Below are 26,298 nucleotides of genomic sequence, written 5' to 3' on the forward strand. Positions count from 1 at the left end.
AGAGAGCTAAATGAAATAGAGGCAAGGGAACTATCAGATATGGAATTCAAAACAATGGTTCTAAGGAAGCTCAATGAGCTCAGCCAGCTCAAAGAGAACTATGAGAAACTGCAGAGAAACTATCAGGATCTTACAGCAAACTATATCAGCCTGGAAAAGGACATAGAAACTATCAAGAAGACACAAGAGGATATGAAGAATACCATTTCTGAATTGAAGAACACAGTAGAAGGAATCCAAAGCAGGCTGGATGAGCTGAGGATCGAATCACTGAGATGGAGGACAAGGTAGAAAAAAGCTCCCAGAAAGAACAAGAAATGGAAAAATGGCTCAAAAAGAATGAAGATGCATTTAGGGAAATGCAGGACAACCTGAAACGCAATAATATCCGTATAATAGGGATACCAGAAGGAGAAGAGGAGCAAGGAATAGAGAACCTCCTCGAAAAAGTAATGATGGAAAATTTCCCTAATTTGAGGAGAGAAAGGCTCTCATGGATCCAGGAGGCACAGAGGACCCCACTCAAGAGGGACCCAAGGAGGTCCACTCCAAGACACATCATCATTAAAATGGCAAATGTCAAAGACAAAGAGAGAATCCTCAAGGCAGCAAGGGAGAAGGAGAAAGTAACATACAAGGGGGCCCCGATACGCCTAGGAGCTGACTTCTCCACAGAAACACTACAAGCCAGAAGGGAATGGCAACAAATATTCCAAGCCATGAAAAGCAAGGGCCTACAGCCAAGGCTGCTCTACCCAGCTAGGCTCTCCATTAAAATAGAAGGAGAAATACGGAGTTTCCCAGACAAAAGAAGGCTAAAAGAATACATCTCTACCAAACCAGGACTCCAAGATATGCTAAGGGGACTGGTTTAAGCAGATGAAGGAAAAGAATGAGACAGAGAAGAACACAAGTACAAAGAGAAAAGATGAGTAAGTTTCCATCAGTAATATCTCTCAATGTGAATGGACTAAATGCCCCAATCAAAAGACACAGGGTAGCTGAATGGATAAGAAAACATGACCCACACATATGCTGCCTGCAAGAGACCCACCTCAGAGCAAAAGACCTACACAGATTGAAAGTAAAGGGATGGAAAATAATATTCCAAGCAAATGGACATGAGAAAAAGGCTGGCGTTGCCATACTTGTATCAGACAAAGTAGTTTTCAAAGCAAAGGCATAAAGAGAGACCCAGAGGGGCACTTTATCATACTTAAAGGAAGAATCTATCAAGAAGACATCAACATTGTAAACTTATATGCTCCCAATATAGGAGCCCCCAAGTTTATAAGGAAACTGTTGGATGACTTCAAAAAAGATATAGACAGCAACACACTGATAGTAGGGGATTTCAACACCCCACTGTCAAAAATGGACAGATCTTCCAAACAAAACATTAATAAACATATCGTGGCACTGAATGAAACAGTGAATCAAAGAGACTTAACTGACATGTATAGAACCTTACATCCCAAAGAAGAAAAATACACATTCTTTTCAAATGCTCATGGCAGTTTTTCAAAGATAGACCACATGATAGGACACAAAGCAAGCCTCAGCAAATTCAGGAAAATTGAAATAATACCAAACTTTTTCTCAGACCACAAGGCCTTGAAACTTGAAATCAACCTCAAAGAGAAACTTCAAAAACTTGCACACTCATGGAGACTGAACAGTACACTATTAGACAATGAATGGGTCAATAATGAGATAAGAGAAGAAATCAAAAAATTTCTGGACACAAATGAAAATGAACAGACAACTGACCAAAACCTATGGGACACAGCAAAGGCGGTCCTGAGAGGGAAGTTCATAGCAGTACAGGCTTACCTAAAAAAGATAGAAACATTTCAAATAAAAGACCTAACACTACAACTTCAAGAACTGGAGAAACAACAACAAATAAATCCCAGAACAAGTAGAAGGAAGGAAATAGTCAAGATTAGAGCAGAACTGAATGACATAGAGACAAAAAGAACAATTCAGAGGATCAACCAATCCAGAAGCTGGTTCTTTGAAAAGATTAACAAAATTGACAAGCCTTTAAGCAGACTCATCAAGAATAAAAGGGAGAGGACCCAAATTAATAATATCAGAAATGAAAGAGGAGAAATAACAACTGATACCACAGAAATACAAAGGATCGTCAGAAAGTATTATGAACAATTATATGCCAAGAAATTTGAAAATCTTGATGAAATGGACAAATTTTTAGAAAAGTATAATCTTCCAACACTGAAGGAGGAAGAAACAGAAAGCTTGAACAGACCGATAACAGCTGGGGAAATTGAAGCAGTCATCAAGAAACTCCCAGCACACAAAAGCCCAGGGCCAGACGATTTCACAGGAGAATTTTACAAAACATTTAAGGAAGAGCTAACCCCTGTCCTTCTCAGACTATTCCAAAAAATCCAAGAGGAGGGAAGACTCCCAGACTCCTTCCATGAGGCCAGCATCACCCTGATCCCAAAACCCGATAAAGACCCTACAAAGAAAGAAAACGACAGGCCAATTTCGCTGATGAACATAGATGCTAAAATCCTCAACAAAATATTGGCAAACCGCATCCAGCAATACATTCAAAAGATTATCCACCACGATCAAGTGGGATTCATCCCAGGGATGCAGGGATGGTTCAATATACGCAAATCAGTAAACGTGATACAGCACATAAACAAAAGAAAAGACAAAAACCACATGATCATCTCAATAGATGCAGAAAAAGCATTTGACAAGATCAAGACACTCAGCAAAATGGGAATAAATGGGACATTCCTCAACGTAATAAAGGCCATATATGAAAAACCTACAGCTAATATCATACTCAACGGGCAAAAACTGAAAGCTTTCCCACTAAGATCGGGAACGCGACAAGGATGTCCGCTCTCACCGCTTCTTTTCAACATCGTATTGGAAGTGCTAGCCACAGCGGTCAGACAAGAGAAAGAGATAAAAGGCATCCAAATAGGAAAGGAGGAAGTAAAACTATCATTGTTTGCAGATGACATGATAGTGTACATAGAGAACCCTGTAGACTCTACCAAAAAACTCCTCAACCTAATAAGTGAATTTGGCAAAACACCAGGATACAAAGTCAACATTCAGAAATCAAAGGCGTTTTTGTACACCAGCAATGCAATAGAAGAAGAAGAAATCAGAAAAAATATACCATTCGATATAGCACGAAAAAAGATAAAATACCTAGGGATAAATTTAACCAAAGACACAAAAGACCTGTATGCAGAAAACTAGACATCATTGAAAAAAGAAATTAAGGAAGACACAAATAAATGGAAGCATATACCATGCTCATGGATTGGAAGAATTAATATCCTCAAAATGTGCATAATACCCAAAGCAATTTATAGATTCAATGCAATCCCTATTAAGATACCAATGACGTATTTCACAGAAATAGAACAGACATTTCAAAAATTTATATGGAACCATAAACGACCCCAAATAGCAGCAGCAATTTTGAGAAAGAAACACAAAGTAGGAGGGATCACAATACCGGACATCAAACTCTACTACAAAGCCACCATACTCAAAACAATCTGGTACTGGCACAAGAACAGACCCATAGACCAGTGGAACAGAATAGAAAGCCCAGAAATAAGCCCAGGTCTCTATGGACATCTAATATTCGACAAAGGGGGCAGAAGCATAAAATGGAGCAATAACAGCCTCTTCAAAAAATGGTGTTGAGAGAGCTGGACGGCTACATGCAAAAAATTGAAATTGCATCATCAGCTGACACCATACACAAAAATAAACTCAAGATGGATAAAAGACTTAAATAGAAGTCGCAACACCATCAAAGTCCTAGAGGAGAACATTGGCAGGAAACTCTCAGATATCCCACGCAGCAATTTTTTCACTGATATGTCTCCTAAAGCAAGGGACATAAAGGAAAGAATAAACAAGTGGGACCTCATAAAAATAAGAAGCTTCTGCATGGCTAAAGAAAACATCAGCAAAATGAAAAGGGAGCCAACCGTATGGGAAAATATATTTGCTAATGATACATCAGATAGAGGTTTGATCTCCAAGATATATAAAGAACTCACTCGACTCCACTCCAAGAAGACAAACGATCCAATCAAAAAATGGGCAAAGGACCTGGGCAGATGCTTTTCTAAGGAGGAGATACAGAGGGCCCAGAGGCATTTGAAAGGATGCTCAGCATCACTAGCCATCAGAGAAATGCAGATCAAAACCACCATGAGGTACCACCTCACACCGGTCAGAATGGCCATCATAAACAGATCAGCAAACAACAGGTGCTGGCGAGGCTGTGGAGAAAAGGGAACCCTAGTCCACTGTTGGTGGGAATGCAGACTGGTGCAGCCACTGTGGAAAGCAGTGTGGAATTTCCTCAGAAAGCTGAAAATGGAACTGCCTTTTGATCCAGCGATTCCCCTGCTGGGACTATACCCGGAGAACACCAAAACGCCAATACAAAAGAACCTATGCACCCCAATGTTCATAGCAGCACAATTTACAATAGCCAAGTCTTGGAAGCAACCTAAATGCCCATTAGTAGATGATTGGATCAAAAAATCATGGTACATATACACAATGGAATACTACGCAGCAGAAAGGAAAAAAGAAGTACTAAACTTTGCGACAGCATGGATGGAACTGGAGAGCATCATGCTAAGCGAAGTAAGCCAGGGGGCGAAAGACAAATACCATATGATCTCACCTATAAGTGGAACCTAACCAACAATGCAAAGAAGCAAGGAAAATATGACCAGCAACACTGAAAGGAAAAGAAATCAACAGAGACAAGAGGGAAGGGGGGGGGGCAGGGAAAGGGAAGGGAAGGGGAAAGTCAAGGGACATATAGCAAGGACTCATGGACAAAACCAAAGGGGAAGAATTGAGGGAGGGAGGGAAGGAGGGAGGGGGCAAGGGAAAGAGGTCGGGGGGAGGCAGAGACAAATATATTTTAAAAGTAAATAAATTTTAAAAAAAATTAAAAAAAAATACCATAAAAAAATATTGCTGAGATTGATGTCAAGAAGTTTATGCCTATGTTTTCTTCTAGAAGTGTTATGATTTTAGGTTTTATATTTAAGTATTTAAACCATTTTGAGTATTTTTGTATGTGGTGTAATAAAATGGTCTAGTGCTATTTTTTTTTGCATGTATCTGTCCAGTTTTCCCAACACTATTTATTGAAAAGGTTGTCTTAATTGTATATTCTTGCTTCCTTTGTCATAGATTGGCAGTGTAGGTATGGTTTTATTTTTTTGGCTCTCTATTCTCTTTCATTGATTTATGTGTCTGGTTTTGTGCTGGTATCATGTGTTTTTTTTATCACTCTAGGCTTGTAGTATAATTTGATATCAAGTGGTGTGATAAGGGGAAAACGTCCAAACTACATAAAGAACTCATACAGCTAAACGTCATCAACAACAATAAAAATCCAATCCGATTTAAAAATGAACAGGGTACATGAATAAACAATTCTCCAAAGAGGACTGATGGCGGCAAATAGACATAAAAAGATAGATATTTAAAGTCACTAATCATCAGGGAAATGCAAATCAAAACCACAATGAAATGACACCTCACACTGGTCAGAATGTCTATCATCAATAAATCAACACACAAGTGTTGGAAAAGATGTAGAAGAAAAAGGAACTCTTGTGCATTGTTTATGAGATTGTAAATTGATGCAGGCAAAATGGGAAACAGTATGGAGGGGTCCCCAAAAAACTGAAAATAAAACTACCACATGACCCAGAAATTCCACTTCTGGGTATTTATCTCATGAAATCCAAAACATTAATTCAGAGAGATATATGCTCCCTGTGTTCATTGTAGCATTATTTATAAGAGCCAAGATATGGGAGCAACTTAAGTGTCCATCACTAAATGGATAAAGAAAATGCAAGGGGTGTGTGTGTGTGTGTGTGTGTTTGTGTGTGTGTGTGTGTAGTATACATATGTCATATATGTATATTATAAAAATATATAAATATAATATAAATATAAAATATAAAAATATGCATATATTATATATACACACATACATACAGAGTCTAGCACAAATCATACCCCTTTTATTACAAAATCATAACAATGTAATTCTGTAACATAACAATATCACACCATATAACATTTTAGATGAAATGTTCAAATTGCTATCCATCTCATGCGAGATATTCACATACCTTACCAAACAAACTCATGAAAGTCTTACCTCTGCCAGACCCTGTGTGTGTGTGTGTGTGTGTGTGTGTGTGTGTGTGTGTGTGTGTATACATACAAAATTAAATATTATTCAGCCTTATGAAATAACATGTTGGCATTAGGATGAACCTAGAGAGTATAGTGTTAAGTAAAATAAGTCAGAGAAAAACAAATATGGTGAGGTTTTATTTATGTGTGGAATCTAAAAAACAAAATAAGTAAACAAACAAAATACAATCAAACTTATAGATAAAGAGAACAAAGTTTAGGTTGTCAGATGGGAGAAGGATTGAGAGAGATGGATGAAAAAGGAAAAAGGGATTAAAAAGCACAAATTCCCAGTTATAAAACTAGCCACAGGGATGTAAAGTACTACATAAGTATAATAATTAATATTGTAATAACAATGTGTGGTGCCAAATGGATACTACACTTATCAGGTTGATCAATTTGTAAAACATATAAATGCCTAACTACTATGTTGTGTATCTATAACTTATATAATATTGTACATCAACTGTAATTAGAAAATAAATTGTAGAAATTATTCCTCTCCCCCTAAAAAGAAAAAGAATGAAACATTTATTTATTTCAAGCATATATATTGAGCCTTAAGTATATGCCAGGAACTTTGCTCAGTATTCTGGGATATGAAATAATTAAAATAGCTCACCATCTAATTTAAAAAATCATATATGTATTTGAAATAAATTTGTGAATATGAATATAAGAAACAATCATTTTGGACAACAGGGTGGGGATTGACCGTGGGAGTGGGGTGGGGGATGCATGGACAGGGAGGAGCAATGGCAGAAAAATTGGGATAACTGTAATTGAATGACAGTAAAAAACACAATACACATACACATATTTTAAAAATCAATCATTTTATATTTAACTTTGATAGTTTGATAAAATGTTAACTGGCTTTCAGAGAATGTTAAACAATTAAGCAGTACATAAACGGTACTAAAATTAAAAGACAAACTTTTTCTGGGTTGCTAGAGAAAAGACTTTTGTCCTTAAGCAGTCAACATCTCTGCATATCAGTTAGTACGTACTACTGAGAGAAGAGCGAGTCCTGTTCAGATGAAATGTGGGAATTGCCTACATGAAGGGTGGCAAAGAGAGTTTCTATTAAACTAATATTCCCAGACACTTGTATTACTAACAATATATCCACATTTTACTGGGTTTAATTATCATTAAACTTGGCAAACAACACTGGACAGACTTCTAAACATTCAATATTTTGTTTCATGTTCCAGTACAGCTGACAGCCTATCGAATAGTGAATGTTAAAAGGTCTTCAGTTCCCTGCAACCATCATACAGACCAGTTAGAAGACAAACTGGAACAAGATGTTTCCATTTCTCTTTTCACCTATTTTGCAATAAGTTAAAATGAGAGGTAGACTGGTGTTGCTGAAATTGGAAAGGTAAACTAAATTCTCTAACTGGACCTGATTTTTTCCAAGTGTTAAAGTATGTAAGTTATTACAAGATTTTCACATTTCTAGGACTTTTCCCTGGACAATTTACCAAAGGTCAAGATTATACTTTTGTCAATAAAAACAATAAAACTTTATTTTATGTAGTTTACAGACTCTTACTCCATACTTTATAGATGTGAACTGCATAATTCTTTTCGTAGAAAAATATGAAACTGTTTGCAATTTTTACTTTATCATTTACTAATCGTTTTTCCCCTCTGCCTTTTAATAAGTGTCCTTGATATTGTTTGAAAATTCATTGAATTGTATGATTATCTAAGTTTCTAAAATAATTTAATGAAAAGTATAATTTTCACGTTCCCACTGCAGACTAAAGGAACTTCACACCAGAGAATTAGCATAGTATATCAATAGATCAAAAGTATGGTAAAATTCATAGGTCCTTAAAAATGTGGTTTTGGGGGAAAATAATTTTGAAATGTTACACTGAGGAAACGTTTCCAGCATATTCTCATAGTTTAACAGGGGATTTGTACTTTTTTATCTGGAGGAAATGGAAAGACAGAGTTCCAGTAAGGGCTTTAACTTGTACCTATTTGGGAAAGGGTTCTTCACTATTTCAATTAATATGTAATGTGAACTTGGCATTAAATGCCTTTTGTGGAATGCAGATTTCTTTATGCTGTCTCAAATATGCAGTTTTAATCAGTAGCATTTTTTTAGGTTTGTTTTATTTGAGATATTAACATATTACCAAATATAAATAGAATTTAAATAACTATCTAAAAATGAAGTAATTAGATACTGATTTTTCTCCCTTACAATTTATTATCTTTCTGCACTGTTTGGGTAAAAGCATGCTATCTAATAAATTAAATACACTTTCTAACATGCTAATTCATTTTCAGGGTTAAAGATGAATGCTCAGTGATTGCCACCACAGTTAATATAAACATTAACCTGATTGAATGCAGAGATCCCTGTGTGCCATTAAATGACCACAGATTTGTCACTCCTGCCAAGGTTTTGCTCCTGGCATCTGATTAAAAGCATAGGCCAATGTCTGTTTTTATCGACTTATTTTGATTTCCTCTTTGGATCCCCTACAGGCATGGTACTCATGACTCCCTGCTGTTTACATGCTTTCTAGCATTTATTGTCTTGATTTTCTTCTCAGTATGGTACTATAGTTCAACTGCATGATATACTTCCCTATGCAATCACTGTACCATCCTGATCATGATTTCTATAGTGTTGTGGTATAATAGGGACAAAAGCAATCACCAACTACCCTAGGACTTTTCACCTTGGTGTAAAATGCCCTATAGGCTTCTGTGAGCCAGGATTTATTCCTGAAATCTATGCAAGGCACTATAGTTTCAGTTTGTGTGATGATGTCATCTAGCAGAACAGTCTTCTGGAGAATTTAATGGAACAGAGTCCTTATTATTGGGTTGTTCAAATCCATATGGGCACTCACACTAGAACATTTATTAAAACAAATGACTTGCTTTATAAAGATCAGGCTGAATTTATACTTCTCTTAAAGGGAATAAGACAGATACGCTGAGAATTCAGGATCTTAAGATATAGATGATGATATACTATGACAACTTATTACTATTATAATTGTTATTAAAAAGAAAAAGAGGACATAGTTCAGAGTTACTGCTAAAAATGAGTAGGCGGATTATTTCCTTCTATATCTACCAAAAACATGTATTAAATATTCTCTGTATAATGCAACTCTGTTCCATTTACATAGTTTCTCTATTTTTCTGATTTTTGTTATTTAATCACAATATTTTGTGATTAGTATTTATATCCTATTTCAAAAATCTCAACAATTTTAAAAATTATCATAAAGATAAAATGATATTTAATATTTATTTAATTTTAGTTCATTATAATGTTTTGTCCCCAAATATGAGGAAAATGAGAAAATATAAATTTGAGCTGTGTAACATCTAAACCAAAATTAGTTTTAGACTGTAATAAAGAATAATATGTATTTATTTAAACAAAATAAGCTGCAGCTCAGGAGACACAGATTCAGGCACCAAATTAAATTGTGTTTCATGAAGAAAAAGGGGAAGCCACCTTTCATAATGAAAGTTCTCATCCAGGTTCCCAATTAGGCACATTTTATGTAAATAGGTTATCCAAATTGTGCAGTTTTGATTGGTCAGTATAGAAGCAACTAAAGATACAATTTGTGTTGTGTTGGCTAGATGGGACAGGTCTCAGTCTCTTAATAAAAAGACAAAACAGGGTTTCCCTTCAGTGATTGACTCAGACAGTGTAAACAAACAGGACATACTGAGGGAAGCCAAGATTTTAGTCTGACTCTTTCCTGCATAGGCAGTACAGGTGGAGTCCCTGTCAGCAAATTACCTCTAAGCTTTTATTATTTATAAAATTTAGTTCTTCAGCTGACCATGGGAAGCTAATCTTGGCAGATAAATTTCTTCTCAGTGCTCATGTCAAATAAATCTTTCTTCTCAGGATCTACAAAAAAGTAATATTTTGGGATCTTCTGTCTGAACGATGTTTTCAAATTCTCATGGTCTCTTTATATGGACCTATAATCAGAAAACTACAGAACACTGAAGAAAGAAATTAAAGAAGATGCAAAAAAAGGGAAGCATATACCATGTTCATGGATTGGAAGAATTAACATCATTAAAATGCCCATACTACCAAAAACAATTTATAGGTATGATGAATCCCTATTAAAATACCAATGAATCATTTCACAGATATAGAACAAACCTTTCAAAAATATATATGGACCCATAAACAACCCAGAAGAACTGCAGTAACTTTGATAAAGAAGAACAAAGTAGGAGGGAACACAATACCTGATATCAAACTCTACCACAAGGCCACTGTAATCAAAACAGTCTGGTACTGGCATAAGAACAGACACATAGATCAATAGAACAGAATAGAGAGCCCAGAAATAAACCCATGTCTCTATGGTCAATTAATATTCAACAAGGAGGGTAGAAGCATAAAAGAGAGTAAAAATAATGTCTTTAACAAATGGTGTTAGGAGATCTGGACAGCTACATATGAGAAAATGAACCTGGACCACCAACTTAAAACATACAGAAAAATAAACTCAAGGTGGATAAAAGACTTCAATGTAAGTGATAACACCATAAATATTCCAGAGGAGAACATAGGTAGGAAAATCTCAGATATTCTATGCAACAATATTTTCACCAATATGTCCTTGTAGAGCAAACGATATAAAGGAAATAATAAACAAATGGAACTACATCAAATTAAAAAGCTTCTGTATGGTTAAAGATAACATCAACAAAAGGAAAAGGAAACCAACAATATGGGAAAATATATTTGCCAATGATACCTTGGACAAGAGTTTTACCTCCAAAATGTATAAAGAATTCACACAACTCCACACCAGGAAGACAATCAAATTAAAATATGGGCAAAGGACCTGAACAGACACTTCTCCAAGGAGGACATACAGAGGGCCCAGACACATATGAAAGGATGTTTGGCATCACTAGCCATCAGAGAGATGCAAATTAAAACCACAATGAGATGCCACTCACACTAGTCAGAATGGACATCGTTAACAATCAACAAACAGCAAGTGCTGGTAAGGATGTGGAGAAAAAGGAACCCTAGTACACTGTTGGTGGGAATACAGACTGGTGCAGCCACTGTAGAAAACAGTATGGAATTTCCTCAAAAAGCTGCCTTTGACCCAGAGATTTTGCTGCGGGGATTATACCCTAAGAATCCTGAAACATCAATTTGAAAGAACCTATACACTCCAATGTTCGTAGCAGCACAATTTACAATAGGCAAGTGCTGGAAGCAACCTAAGTGCCCACCAATAAATGAGTGGATTAAAAAAAACTATGGTACATTTATAGAATGCAATACTACACAGCAGAAAGAAAGAACTCCTACTTTTTGTGACAACATAGATGGAACTGGAGAATATTATGCTAAGTGAAATAAGTCAATCAGAGAAAGCACATGATTTTACCTATAAGTGGAACCTAATCAAGAAAGGAAACAAAGGAAAAAAATATAACCAGAGACATGGAAATAAAGAACAACGGACAGTGACCAGAGGGTTGTAGGGAGGGGGATAACAAGGGAAAGAAGGGGAAGGGTCAAGGTCAAGGCTCATATATAAAGGACCCACAACAAAGACAACAGTGGAGGGGATTGAAAGTGGTAGATTGGGGTGAGTAGAGCAGGGTAGCATAATGGGGAAAAATGGGGACAACTGTAATTGAACAAAAATAAAAAATTTTTAAAAAGGAAATTTAAATTTGCCATTGGTAGGTATAAAAGTAGTGTTAAAATTACTTTGTAGAGAGCATGAGTTCAGAAATAAATGGGGTCATATAAAGTATGCTATATTGTATAATGACAGATGGTTATGCTGTTATTTCATATAAATGTGTTAATGTAATGAATATAATATTTTTGTATAATATATAATTAATAAAAGCTAAAGAATGGTCCCTTTTCCTTCAGCTGTATTTAGTTTTTTGTATTGTATATTCCAAGTACACAGGACTTAGACTGAAACAATATATTTATTTAAAGTCATTTTTTAATGGAAATTTTTGTGGGGTCATTTTGAGTGATTTTAATTTTATTGAAGAAAAAATGAACTGAGTACCTATTCTTATATGGGGGTGACTACCACAAAAAATGGATTTGTCTTCTGGAAGATGGACCACTTGTAGTATTGGCTTCTCCTTCTAGGTGAATGTTCTAGAAACCAATCTGTATCAGCATACCACCTGGCATTGCTGTGAGAGGCTGCATTCAGCTACAGACTTCAGGGAATGTTTTTTAAGACTTTGCCAACTCAGTTGCCCATTTTATGATAGCTGATTTATGAGCACGCCTGCCCACATCATGCTGAACGTTCATCAGATTTTTGACCAAAAATAGCATTGCCCCCATGCCCCACCCTCCCCATTTACCCGATCTTGCCCAGAATGGCTTTTTTTGTTTGTTTGTTTCTCCCAATGAAAAAAAGTTCTCCAAGGGAAATATTTTGTTAATTTGGAAGAGGTGGGAAAAAAAACTGGCAGAAGCACTAAAAGGCATCAACATTGATAAGTTCAAAGACTGTTTTCAGCAGTGAGAAAACATCTCTATAGGTGTATTGCATCAAATGGAGAGTGCTTTGAAGGTGACTGAAATTTAAACATTTAAGAATAAATACACAATTTTTTATATATAAATTCTGGGTTTTTGGGGTCCCCCTCTTATTGTAAGAAAAATAAAAGGCTCATATAGTACATCATATTGAAAATAAATAAAGTCTTCCTCTGATTTTATATAAGTGAATATATTATGCATAATATATCTACATTTATTTGTACTTTTTTAGTTACTTTAAAGTCTCATTGTCTACGGGTCTCAATGACCTTATTACTATAAAAAAAATTAGGCAGTTTTATTTTGATTTGTTTTAGGATTTATCCCATGAGTCTTCCCATTATATATCACTGAAAATTAATAATTTATAATTATCTGCCAAGGATATATTTAAGACAAAATGTTAGAAAGACTGAAAAACAATAGAGACACAAGGTATACACATTAAAATGAGTATAATTTTACAGTTGTAATGATACAGGGTTTTATCAGGAAACATTTCTTGTTTCAGGCAAACATTGAGTAGCTTAAAATGAATGTGCTAAGTTAAAGATTGGTCTATGTTTTCTTGAGTTTGAGTTATGAGGTAATATTTAAAGCATACAGAAAGAATGACAGCTGTCAGAGAGGAGTAGACTGGGGAGCTGACCAAAAAGATGAAGGGATTAAGCCAAAAAAAATGGGAAAAACCTCATATGCACAGACAAAAGTATAATGGTTACAAAACAGAAAGGGGACTAGGAAGAGGGAGATGAAGGTACAGGGGAGATCAGTGGTGATGGAAAGTGACTTTGAATGGTGAACACACAATCTTACATACTGATTATGTATTACAGAATCACACACTTGAAACCTATATAATTTTATTAACCAATGTCACCCCAATAAATTCAATAAAAAAATAAAAATTATTTTAAAGCAGAATTCCACAGGTTACATTTTAATAATCCCCTTTTGAATGAGGTATCCACTTTTCACATCACATACTAATTTTACACTCAGGACATTCTTTGTGATGTTAGATATGAATGAGACTGTTCTGTTTCTGAACTCCTCGCATAAAAAAAAAGAGTGGTTTTAGTGCTACAAAAATTTGGATAATAAATAAATCTTATATTTCATTCTATTATTATACTTTATATTTTTTAATTTATCACTTTCTTTTTATATATTTTACCTGTAACTTACTAGAACTAAATCACACAAAATTAACCATAGATAAATAGACAGAAAGACAGAGAGACAGATAAATGGAAATGTTAGAGATGATCTTAGTTTCCCTGTCTGGGAAAAACTAAATGGTTGAACTCTGCATTTTTACAAATGTTAATAAAAATCTAGCCACCCATCACTTAGCAAGCCACTGAGAAATCTTTTAATCAAAATATACATATTCTTCACTAAGAAGCTAAGTATTATGCTATTGTAAAATATGTGGACTATTTCAGAAATGTATCTCTGCAAATACAGTTCCTTACTATTTGCTTGACACTTGGTGTGGTCAGACAATGACAAATGTTTCTTTTCTTTATATTTTCATCTGTAAACTCTTATTTTTGTGTGGAAATATTTTCTTACTTTTTGATAAACCACTATAAGACTGGCACAAATCTCACCTCATTTCAGAAGATCCGCTGTAAAAATGGTGACATTCACTGTGGAATGTGATGAATGATCCTGAATAAACTTTACACTGGAAAACATAATGATGTTGAATTGTTATGCTTTTAACTGTGTCCCAAGTAGATACTAGGACAAGATCACATTTCTATTGGTAATCAAGTTCTATCTATAAGTAGTTATGGACATTCGCACTATCAGCCTAGGAAATTGCAGATCTGAAATAATTTGGACAGCAAAGGGTCATAAATAATATATTTTAAATCTAGTATCACCAACATAATAGTGCTCAGAAATGTTAGTTATGTTCTCATCTTCAACAATAAAATGTATTCATTAAGAAACATTGTTATCATTACCATAAGCATTATTTTATCATTGTTATTATTCTAAGCATTTGGTTGCAAGAAATCTCTGGAGTAGGCCTAGGAACTACATTTTTAATTACTATCTGGAGTTACTTATATTTCTTAAAGTAGTTTAACCACTGCTGAACTTCATGTCCATTATCAAGTTCCTATAGCTACTCAGCAGGGACTGGGATTCAACACCTGGAAAGATTCTTATACAAATGGCTAGTGATCAGGTGACTCTTAAGAAATATTGGAATAAATTGAGGGGCAAGTGTTTTTCTCTCTTTTGCTTCTGAATTCTGGAGAGTAGATACATGAACCACTTCAGTGAAACATTTGGCTGTAGCCTTAAAGAGGAGTCCAGGAACTGCATCAGAAAGGCTGCAAACAGGGGTGTATACCCAAAGCACAATACAGAAGGCACATTCAATTACATTTTCATGTTAATGTCTACATCGTACCTTCTTTCTATGATCATTTAAAGAAAAATCCTATGGAAACACTTGCAGTAGTTTGGCTTTCAGAAACTCAGTCTAAGGTATGGATAAAGTAGTAAATGAAAAGTCAAAGCTTGAAACTCATCCACCAATATGTCTGCAGATGTCCAAAAGGATTAATGAGAGATTTAACAGCATTACTACAGTAAGATTGGGATAAATGGGTACTTTGTGGGAATTGTTGTTTGACTCAGGAGAAAGATAAGGAAATATAATTGTAATGAGAATGAATAAAAACAAGAAGAATGACACAGAAAAATAATGCCATTTGTGCAAAACATTACCCTAAATATTAATAACAAATTTTAACAATTTTAAAGTTCATGTGTATGCTGGCATTTATATCTATGTACAGTCTATATGTACTTGCACAAACTCATTTTATCTTCACATAATCTTTATGAGATAGGTTTGCAGGAGTTACCAACTTATTTTTTAATGAAAAAATAGAAACTTAAATTATTTCCCTGATTTGCTTCCAATCATAAAACACCTTACTCTTCCTAACTAATGGCTAGAATGTAATAAAGTACAAGGAATTATATCCCTACATTAAGGAGACCATTTAAAACATTGTGAAGTCATTGTTTTCACATTTATTTGATGAAAAGACTGAGACATCATAAGTATTGCAGAAGGAAAGATTATTTAGTTGAACATAGCCACCAGATTGAATAATAATAACACTTTGATCTTTAAATCTATGAAGAACAACTATAGTATCTTGAGAAAGTAAGTGATGATAAGGTATTCAATACTGACTTTAATAAAACTAAATGGGATATGGGTTTGTTGCATCAAAGTACCTGTATCCAAGTTAGTAATGAGCAGTTAGCCTCGGAACTGTTCTTTTACTTGCTTGTTACACCCATTCTTTTTCATTCAGCATTCTTATTATTGGGTAATAAATGATATAAATGTGAACATAAAATTGGCTTAAGCTTTAAAGTTGCACCAGATATTATGTGAACCTAGAAGAAATTTCATATACTAAGAATATATCCATTTTTTCTCTAATGCCACAAATGATTTCAAAGAAAATGAGTTATTTTACCCAAGAAGAACTAGATATTGAACTTTATAAAAGTACAAGCAGATCTCACCAACAGAACTACTGACAGGTAGTTCATCATGCGTCTACATTAAGGTATTAATTTCAATTTCAATCTTCCTGTAAAACAAAAAGGAAGAAATCTTGATTATGGAATAATGGCCTTGCTGAAGTGACATAAATTATAGTTCAAGACATTAAAATTACCCACTAAAGACTACTTCCCACTCTTTTATACAGTGTATTTCTTCCAGTAGAATCTGGATTTCTTCTAAAAATAATCTAGGTGGGAGGTGGGGGTGGGTGGGGCAGGGGAAAGTGGTGGTGGGAAAATGGAGACAAATGTATTTGAGTAAAAAAATTTTTTAAAATAATATATTAAAAAAAATAATCTAGGTTCTTCCAAAAACAAGCTCTCTACTTTCCAAGTAGGACTGCCACAACATTGTTAGAAAAAGGTTATCAAAGGTGATCATTGTGTTATTTTGTATCACTGATAGGATATCTCATTGGACATATTCTTGAAGACCCCTTCTCACTGATGTCACTACTCTCTATGAATCGGAAAGCTGCTAAAGGCCTAATATGGCAATTAAGGACAAAGACAAATAGTAGTCAAAATTATGAATTTGATGAATGAAATATTTGGTTTTTTGTCTTGTCTTTTTTCCTCTTCCCAATCATTTATCTATATTTTGTTCATAATTCCAATGCCGCATATTTTATTAAGTACAAATATCCTAAAATATATTTTAGTTGAGATAAATTCTGAATATGGCAATTTTGGGAAGCTTAGGAAAATGAGTTAGGAAATAGAAGTTACCCGGAAGTAAAAACAGTAGAATTGGAGGATGCAGCACTGTCAAAGGCTCAAATTTAAAGAATAACATGGATGTTTTAGGTATTACAAACATTTCATTTTAATAAAAATACCATTTTTTGAATTTCAGCTTTAAGGTTAAAAAATAATATGTAAATGTTAAAAAATTAAATAGTGCAATATAATTTCGAATGGAAAAGCATCTTCCTTAGAATATAAACCTCAGCCTTGAGCACCAGCTGCTCATTTTATATCACTTCAGTTCATTTCAAAGTCTCTCCAGGCAAATGAGTATCTGTACATATACAATGCCAAGGTTTCTGCATCATTTAACATTAACAATTTTTGAAGATTCCATATATCAATATGTATAAATATACCTCATTTTTAAACAAGATAATGTTTTTATTAGAAACATTTATTAAATTGTCCCCAAAATTGATTTCTACTTGCTATAAAAATTAATGCTATAAGTAATGTCAGTGCACATATGAAAGAGTAAATCTGTCTCCATAACTTAATTTAAATAGTTGTTGCCAGAATTTTTTCAATCTGTTTATTCCAATTTAGTTTAAAAGTTTGAGATTATCTATTTCCACAATATTCCAAAACTAATGATATTTAGGATGAACACTTTGTAATTGCAGACTTATAGATTTAAAATTGAATGTTGGCTATATCATAAGAATCAATTTAATATTATAATATTTATCTTTGAAAAAATTTAGATTAGTTGCTTTTTGAGGATCTGTAGTAAAAATAAATAGAAATATTAATATTTTGAAGACATTTTTCTACATATCATTAATATCCATTGAATATTTTTCTATCGTTTTCTTCCCATCTTAGCTCATTTTATGATTTATAAATAGCTTATGGAAAATATAAATCTTGCAATTTTTTTCTGAGTTTTATTTTACTTTGTTCAAGTAAATTTGATTATAGATAATTGTCAAAAATGTCTATAAACAAAGTCATTAGTCTTGAGTTTTATTTCAGGTTTATCCCTCTAAGATAGTGTGTGTGATTGTGTGTGTGTGTGTGTAGAACTGACATCTTTATAATATTGATGCTTTAAATCCAAAAAAAGTGTGTCCTCTATTAAAAAATCATATTAAAATTTTACATATATTATCTTAAAATGGTAGAAAGCAACAACAACCACAACAATAACAGCAACAAACTGTTAACTTTAGAAAGGCAGTGGTATCCTTGTACCCCAACTTATCAGCAGTGTGAGGCCTCAAAGGCAAACACTTAAGTTTTCAGAAGCATTTCTTCTGTCAGTTTTCTGTTGTTATCTACATAATATGTCTGCATTTCTCAAGTAATCAAACTTTGAATATCTCTTCTTCCAGACACCTAAGACTGTGGATTACATTAAGTAAAATACATTATCTGTTCTCCTTTGATTTTTTATAACATTATCTTTATAACAGTTCATAGTAACTCTCTAACTTTTAATAATAATAGACTTCAAACTTTTTTCTCATGTCTCTTGATGAAGTTAATGTCCTTGTGCTTCCTTCCTTGTCGACTGCCTCCACGTTCCAGTCAACTGTACAATTATATATTTTATCATGCTCATTCTCTTTTACAATCATTATTAAAACTCTTGTACTTTTTTTAGATACCGATTCAAAAAATTTTAAAAAAACTAATAGGGACTGTTTGTTATTTTATCATTTGAAGAAGGCAAAACCCATCCAAGATTGAAAGAAAAAAGGTGAGCTCAAACTAAAAAGAGAAAAAACCGTTCTTTCTGTAATCAGGATGGGGAGACAGACAGAGATAAAGCCAGCTGTAAAGTCAAAAGAAAACACTGTTTCTCCCAAGAAGATTTATGCACACTTATAAAATGTCTGCAGCAGCTTATTGAGTGACTCCTCCTTTGTTACAATGATACCCAGATACATTTTCATTCATTACCATAAAGTTAATTTCTAAACTTCCCTTGCCTCATAACAGCACCCAATTCTTACTTTAGTCTTACTTCCTAACCTCATTTTAAGAACATCATCAATTCAGAATGTATCCTCCTTCTTTTAAGTTCTCTTTAAAATCCTTTAGCAAAAACCCAACTTTGCAAAAATTGTTTCCCTCCTCTGTTAGTTGAGTAGCATTATGTAGTTCTCTGTTCCCTCTTCTTGAATGACATTCTACAGTTTATGGAGAGCAGGCCCAAAAAAGTGGCATTGGTCTCATCAAGATAGCACAAAGTATGTAAACAAAAATGGAGTCACTTATGTCAGCTAAAATGGCTGCCAGTCAACCATGACACTTCGGTTCAACAGAGAGACTACCTAAATCACACTAGACACAGAGCTGTGTATGCAGAGCTGAACCACCCATAAATAAGCTCTCTCAAACAATGATGTTTTTCTTCCTCTCTTTCTCCCCCACTGCTTTCCTTCTTTCTAAAAATAAACTAATAAAATCTTTAAAAAAGTAAACTGTTACTTTTTAAAAATAATACAAATAAGTAAATTGAATTTTAAGATATTTAATGTGTTTTTTTTATTTTGTTTTAATTTATTTTTTCAAATACATTTGTCTCTGCCTACCCCCCACCACTTTCCCTTGCCACTTCCCTCCTTCTCTCCCTCAGCTCTTCCCCTTTGGTTTTGTCCATGAGTCCTTGCTATATATTCCTTGACATTCCCCTTCCCTTCCTTTTCCCTGCCCTCCCCTCCTTCCCTCTTGTCTCTGTTGGTTTCTTTTCCTTTCAGTGTTGCTGGTCTTATTTTCCTTGCATCTTTGTATTGCTGCTTAGGTTCCACTTATAGGTGAGATCATATAGTATTTGTCTTTCGCCCCCTGGCTTTTTTTGCTTAGCATAATGCTCTCCAGTTCCATTCATGCTGTCGAGAAGTTTAGTAGTTCTTTTTTTCTTTTGCTGCTTAGTGTTCCGTTGTGTAAAATACCATGACTTTTTGATCCAATCATCTACTGATGGACATTTAGGTTACTTCCAACACTTGGCTATTGTAAATTGTGCTGCTATGAACATTGGGGTGCACAGGTTCTTTTGAATTGGCGTTTTGGGATTCTTAGGGTATAGTCCCAGCAGGGGAATCACTGGATCCAAAGGCAGTTCCATTTTCAGCTTTTTGAGGAAATTCCACACTGCTTTCCACAGTGGCTGCACCAGTCTGCATTCCCACCAACAGTGGACTAGGGTTCCCTTTTCTCCACAGCCTCGCCAACACCTGTTGTTTGCTGATCTGTTTATGATGGCCATTCTGACCGGTGTGAGGTGGTACCTCATGGTGGTTTTTTTTTTTTTTTTTTTTAATTAATTTATTTACTTTTTAAAATACATTTGTCTCTGCCTTCCCCCCCCCTCTTTCCCTTGCCCCCTCCCACCTTCCCTCCCTCACCTCTTCCCCTTTGGTTTTGTCCATGAGTCCTTGCTATATGTTCCTTGACTTTCCCCTTCCCTTCCCTTTCCCTGCCCCCCCCTTCCCTCTTGTCTCTGTTGATTTCTTTTCCTTTCAGTGTTGCTGCTCATATTTGCCTTGCTTCTTTGCATTGTTGGTTAGGTTCCACTTATAGGTGAGATCATATGGTATTTGTCTTTCGCCCCCTGGCTTATTTCGCTTAGCATGATGCTCTCCAGTTCCATCCATGCTGTTGCGAAGTTTAGTACTTCTTTTTTTCTTTCTGCTGCGTAGTATTCCATTGTGTATATGTACCATAATTTTTTGATCCAATCATCTACTGATGGGCATTTAGGTTGCTTCCAACACTTGCCTATTGTAAATTGTGCTGCTATGAACATTGGGGTGCATAGGTTCTTTTGTATTGGCGTTTTGGTGTTCTCAGGGTATAGTCCCAGCAGGGGAATCGCTGGATCAAAAGGCAGTTCCATTTTCAGCTTTCTGAGGAAATTCCACACTGCTTTCCATAGTGGCTGCACCAGTCTGCATTCCCACCAACAGTGGACTAGAGTTCCCTTTTCTCCACAGCCTCGCCAGCACCTGTTGTTTGTGGATCTGTTTATGATGGCCATTCTGACCGGTGTGAGGTGGTACCTCATGGTGGTTTTGATTTGAATTTCTCTAATGGCTAGTGATGCAGAGCATCCTTTCAAATGCCTCTGGGCCCTCTGTATCTCCTCCTTAGAAAAGCATCTGCCCAGGTCCTTCGCCCATTTTTTGATTGGATCGTTTGTCTTCTTGGAGTCAAGTCGAGTGAGTTCTTTGTATATCTTGGAGATCAAACCTCTATCTGATGTATCATTAGCAAATATATTTTCCCAAATGGTTGGCTCCCTTTTCATTTTGCTGATGTTTTCTTTAGCCGTGCAGAAGCTTCTTATTTTGATGAGGTCCCACTTGTTTATTCTTTCCTTTATGTCCCTTGCTTTAGGAGACATATCAGTGAAAAAATTGCTGCATGGGATATCTGAGAGTTTCCTGCCAATGTTCTCCTCTAGGACTTTGATGGTATTGCGACTTATATTTAAGTCTTTTATCCATCTTGAGTTTATTTTTGTGTATGGTGTAAGCTGATGATCCAATTTCAATTTTTTGCATGTAGCCATCCAGCTCTCCCAACACCATTTGTTGAAGAGGCTGTTATTGCTCCATTTTATGCTTCTGCCCCCTTTGTCAAATATTAGATGTCCATAGAGACCTGGGCTTATTTCTGGGCTTTCTATTCTGTTCCACTGGTCTATGGGTCTGTTCTTGTGCCAGTACCAGATTGTTTTGAGTATAGTGGCTTTGTAGTAGAGTTTGATGTCCGGTATTGTGATCCCTCCTACTTTGTGTTTCTTTCTCAAAATTGCTGCAGCTATTCGAGGTCGTTTATGGTTCCATATAAATTTTTGAAATGTCTGTTCTATTTCTGTGAAATACGTCATTGGTATCTTAATAGGGATTGCGTTGAATCTATAAATTGCTTTTGGTAGTATGGACATTTTAACGATATTAATTCTTCCAATCCATGTGCATGGTATATGCTTCCATTTATTTGTGTCTTCCTTAATTTCTTTTTTCAATGTTGTATAGTTTTCTGCATACAGGTCTTTTGTGTCTTTGGTTAAATTTATCCCTAGGTACTTTATCTTTTTTCGTGCTATATCGAATGGTATATTTTTCCTGATTTCTTCTTCTTCTATTGCATTGCTGGTGTACAAAAACGCCTTTGATTTCTGAATGTTGACTTTGTATCCTGCTGTTTTGCCAAATTCACTTATTAGGTTGAGGAGTTTTTTGGTAGAGTCTACAGGGTTCTCTATGTACACTATCATGTCATCTGCAAACAATGATAGTTTTACTTCCTCCTTTCCTATTTGGATGCCTTTTATCTCTTTCTCTTGTCTGACCGCTGTGGCTAGGACTTCCAATACGATGTTGAAAAGAAGCGGTGAGAGCGGACATCCTTGTCGTGTTCCCGATCTTAGTGGGAAAGCTTTCAGTTTTTGCCCGTTGAGTATGATATTGGCTGTAGGTTTTTCATATATGGCCTTTATTACGTTGAGGAATGCCCCGTTGATTCCCATTTTGCTGAGTGTTTTGATCATAAATGGGTGCTGTACCTTGTCAAATGCTTTTTCTGCATCTATCGAGATGATCATGTGGTTTTTGTCTTTTCTTTGATTTATGTGGTGTATCACGTTTACTGATTTGCGTATATTGAACCATGCCTGCATCCCTGGGATGAATCCCACTTGATCGTGATGGATAATCTTTTGAATGTATTGCTGGATGCGGTTTGCCAATATTTTGTTGAGGATTTTAGCATCTATGTTCATCAGCGAAATTGGCCTGTAGTTTTCTTTCTTTGTAGGGTCTTTATCTGGTTTTGGGATCAGGGTGATGCTGGCCTCATAGAAGGAGTCTGGCAGTCTTCCCTCCTCTTGGATTTTTTGGAATAGTCTGAGAAGGACAGGGGTTAGCTCTTCCTTAAATGTTTTGTAAAATTCTCCTGGGAAACCGTCTGGCCCTGGACTTTTGTGTGCTGGGAGTTTCTTGATTACTGCTTCAATTTCCCCAACTGTTATCGGTCTGTTCAAGCTTTCTGTTTCTTCCTCCTTCAGTGTTGGAAGATTATACTTTTCTAAAAATTTGTCCATTTCATCCAGATTTTCAAATTTCTTGGCATATAATTGTTCATAATAGTTTCTGATGATCATTTGTATTTCTGTGGCATCAGTTGTTATTTCTCCTCTTTCATTTCTGATATTATTAATTTGGGTCCTCTCCTTTTTTTTCTTGATGAGTCTGCTTAAAGGTTTGTCCACTTTATGAATCTTTTCAAAGAACCAGCTTCTGGATTGGTTGATCCTCTGAATTGTTCTTTTTGTCTCTATGTCATTCAGTTCTGCTCTAATCTTGACTATTTCCTTCCTTCTACTTGCTCTGGGATTTATTTGTTGTTGTTTCTCCAGTTCTTCAAGTTGTAGTGTTAGGTCTTTTATTTGAAATGTTTCTATCTTTTAAAGGTAAGCCTGTATTGCTATGAACTTCCCTCTCAGGACTGCCTTTGCTGTGTCCCATAGGTTTTGGTCAGTTGTCTGTTCATTTTCATTTGTTTCCAGAAATTTTTTTATTTCTTCTCTTATCTCATTATTGACCCATTCATTGTTTAAAAGTGTACTGTTCAGTCTCCATGAGTTTCCAAGTTTTTGAAGTTTCTCTTTGAGTTTGATTTCGAGTTTCAAGGCCTTGTGGTCTGAGAAAAAGTTTGGTATTATTTCAATTTTCCTGAATTTACTGAGGCTTGCTTTGTGTCCTATCATGTGGTCTATCTTTGAAAAACTGCCATGAGCATTTGAAAAGAATGTGTATTTTTCTTCTTTGGGATGTAAGATTCTATATATGTCAGTTAAGTCTCTTTGATTCAGTGTTTCATTCAGCGCCACGATATGTTTATTAATGTTTTGTTTGGAAGATCTGTCCATTTTGGACAGTGGGGTGTTGAAATCCCCTACTATCAGTGTGTTGCTATCTATATCTTTTTTGAAGTCATCCAACAATTTCCTTATAAACTTGGGGGCTCCTATATTGGGAGCATATAAGTTTACAATGTTGATGTCTTCTTGATAGATTCTTCCTTTAAGTATGATAAAGTGCCCCTCTGGGTCTCTCTTTATGCCTTTGCTTTGAAAACTACTTTGTCTGATACAAGTATGGCAACGCCAGCCTTTTTCTCATGTCCATTTGCTTGGAATATTATTTTCCATCCCTTTACTTTCAATCTGTGTAGGTCTTTTGCTCTGAGGTGGGTCTCTTGTAGGCAGCATATGTGTGGGTCATGTTTTCTTATCCATTCAGCTACCCTGTGTCTTTTGATTGGGGCATTTAGTCCATTCACATTGAGAGATATTACTGATAGAAACTTACTCATCTTTTCTCTTTGTACTTGTGTTCCTCTCTGTCTCATTCTTTTCCTTCATCTGCTTAAACCAGTCCCCTTAGCATATCTTGGAGTGCTGGTTTGGTAGAGATGTATTCTTTTAGCTTTCTTTTGTCTGGGAAACTGCGTATTTCTCCTTCTATTTTAATGGAGAGCCTAGCTGGGTAGAGCAGCCTTGGCTGTAGGCCCTTGCTTTTCATGGCTTGGAATATTTGTTGCCATTCCCTTCTGGCTTGGAGTGTTTCTGTTGAGAAGTCAGCTCCTAGGCGTATCGGGGCCCCCTTGTATGTTACTTTCTCCTTCTCCCTTGCTGCCTTGAGGATTCTCTCTTTGTCTTTGACATTTGCCGTTTTAATGATGATGTGTCTTGGAGTGGACCTCCTTGGGTCCTTCTTGAGTGGGGTCCTCTGTGCCTCCTGGATCCATGAGAGCCTTTCTCTCCTCAAATTGGGAAAATTTTCCATCATTACTTTTTCGAGGAGGTTCTCTATTCCTTGCTCCTCTTCTTCTCCTTCTGGTATCCCTATTATACGGATATTATTGCGTTCCAGGTTGTCCTGCATTTCCCTAAATGCTTCTTCATTCTTTTTGAGCCGTTTTTCCATTTCTTGCTCTTTCTGGGAGCTTTTTTCTACCTTATCCTCCATCTCACTGATTCGATCCTCAGCTTCATCCAGCCTGCTTTGGATTCCTTCTACTGTGTTCTTCAATTCAGAAATGGTATTCTTCATATCCTCTTGTGTCTTCTTGATAGTTTCTATGTCCTTTTCCAGGCTGATATAGTTTGCTGTAAGATCCTAATAGTTTCTCTGCAGTTTCTCATAGTTCTCTTTGAGCTGGCTGAGCTCATTGAGCTTCCTTAGAACCATAGTTTTAAATTCCATATCTGATAGTTCCCTTGCCTCTATTTCATTGAGCTCTCTCTGTGGGGAGTCCCCTTTTCCACTCATTTGGGGAGAACTTCTTTTTCTTCCCATTTTTGTGAGAGTCTGTTAAGTATTTTTGTCCTTTACTTTTCTTTCTGGGCTTGCCTCTGATGATGTCAGTTGTTGACCCTATAGGGCCTTGGGTTGTTTGTTTGAGCCTTTCAGGAGTCTAATGCCTGTGTCTGACTCCTGCTTGGAACAGCTCTGTGACCCCTTCGGTCAGGGCTGGGCTATTTTTTGGGATCTCTCTGGCTCTCACGAGAGCTCCTTGAGCACGTTCCCAGCGCGGCAGGGTCCCCCACCTGCCTGGGCTCGCATGTGTTTGCCCCAGACCAGGGGGCTTATTCGCGACCTCCCGTGCTCATCTGACCTCCCTGGCACGCGAGCTTCGCGGCACTGGTCAGTTTAGAGTCTTCTATTGTGTGTTTTCCCCGCTTTTGGCTCTTTGGGTGCGTTGCTTGCCCTCGCCAAATGGGGACTACGGAAATGGGAGGAAATCAGCTCTCCGGTTAATCCTGTTTCTGGTCTCTCCTCCAGGGACTCTGGGCAGCTCTACTTATTTTGTGGGCTGCTCCGCAATCGCGGCGGGTAGGTCAATTTATGCCTGCCCTTGCCCCTCTGTGCAATCCCTCGCAGGCCGTATGGGTGCCAGTTTGTGTGAGGCCTTGCCGGCAGGTGCAAGCGTTCGCCAGCCTGCGTGGGTCACATACACGCTCGCCAACCCTCGCCAGTCACTCGGCCAAATGTACGCGCCTGCTCTGGGTGTTTTGGGTGTTTCTATGTTTGCTCTTCGGCTTTTGGCTCTTTGGGGGTGTGGCCTCTTCCCGCGCAATGGAGACT

The sequence above is a fragment of the Pteronotus mesoamericanus genome, unplaced genomic scaffold (assembly GCF_021234165.1).
Source record: "Pteronotus mesoamericanus isolate MK-2021 breed Mesoamerican mustached bat unplaced genomic scaffold, CSHL_Meso_final scaffold_167, whole genome shotgun sequence".
Classification (NCBI taxonomy): Eukaryota; Metazoa; Chordata; class Mammalia; order Chiroptera; family Mormoopidae; genus Pteronotus; species Pteronotus mesoamericanus.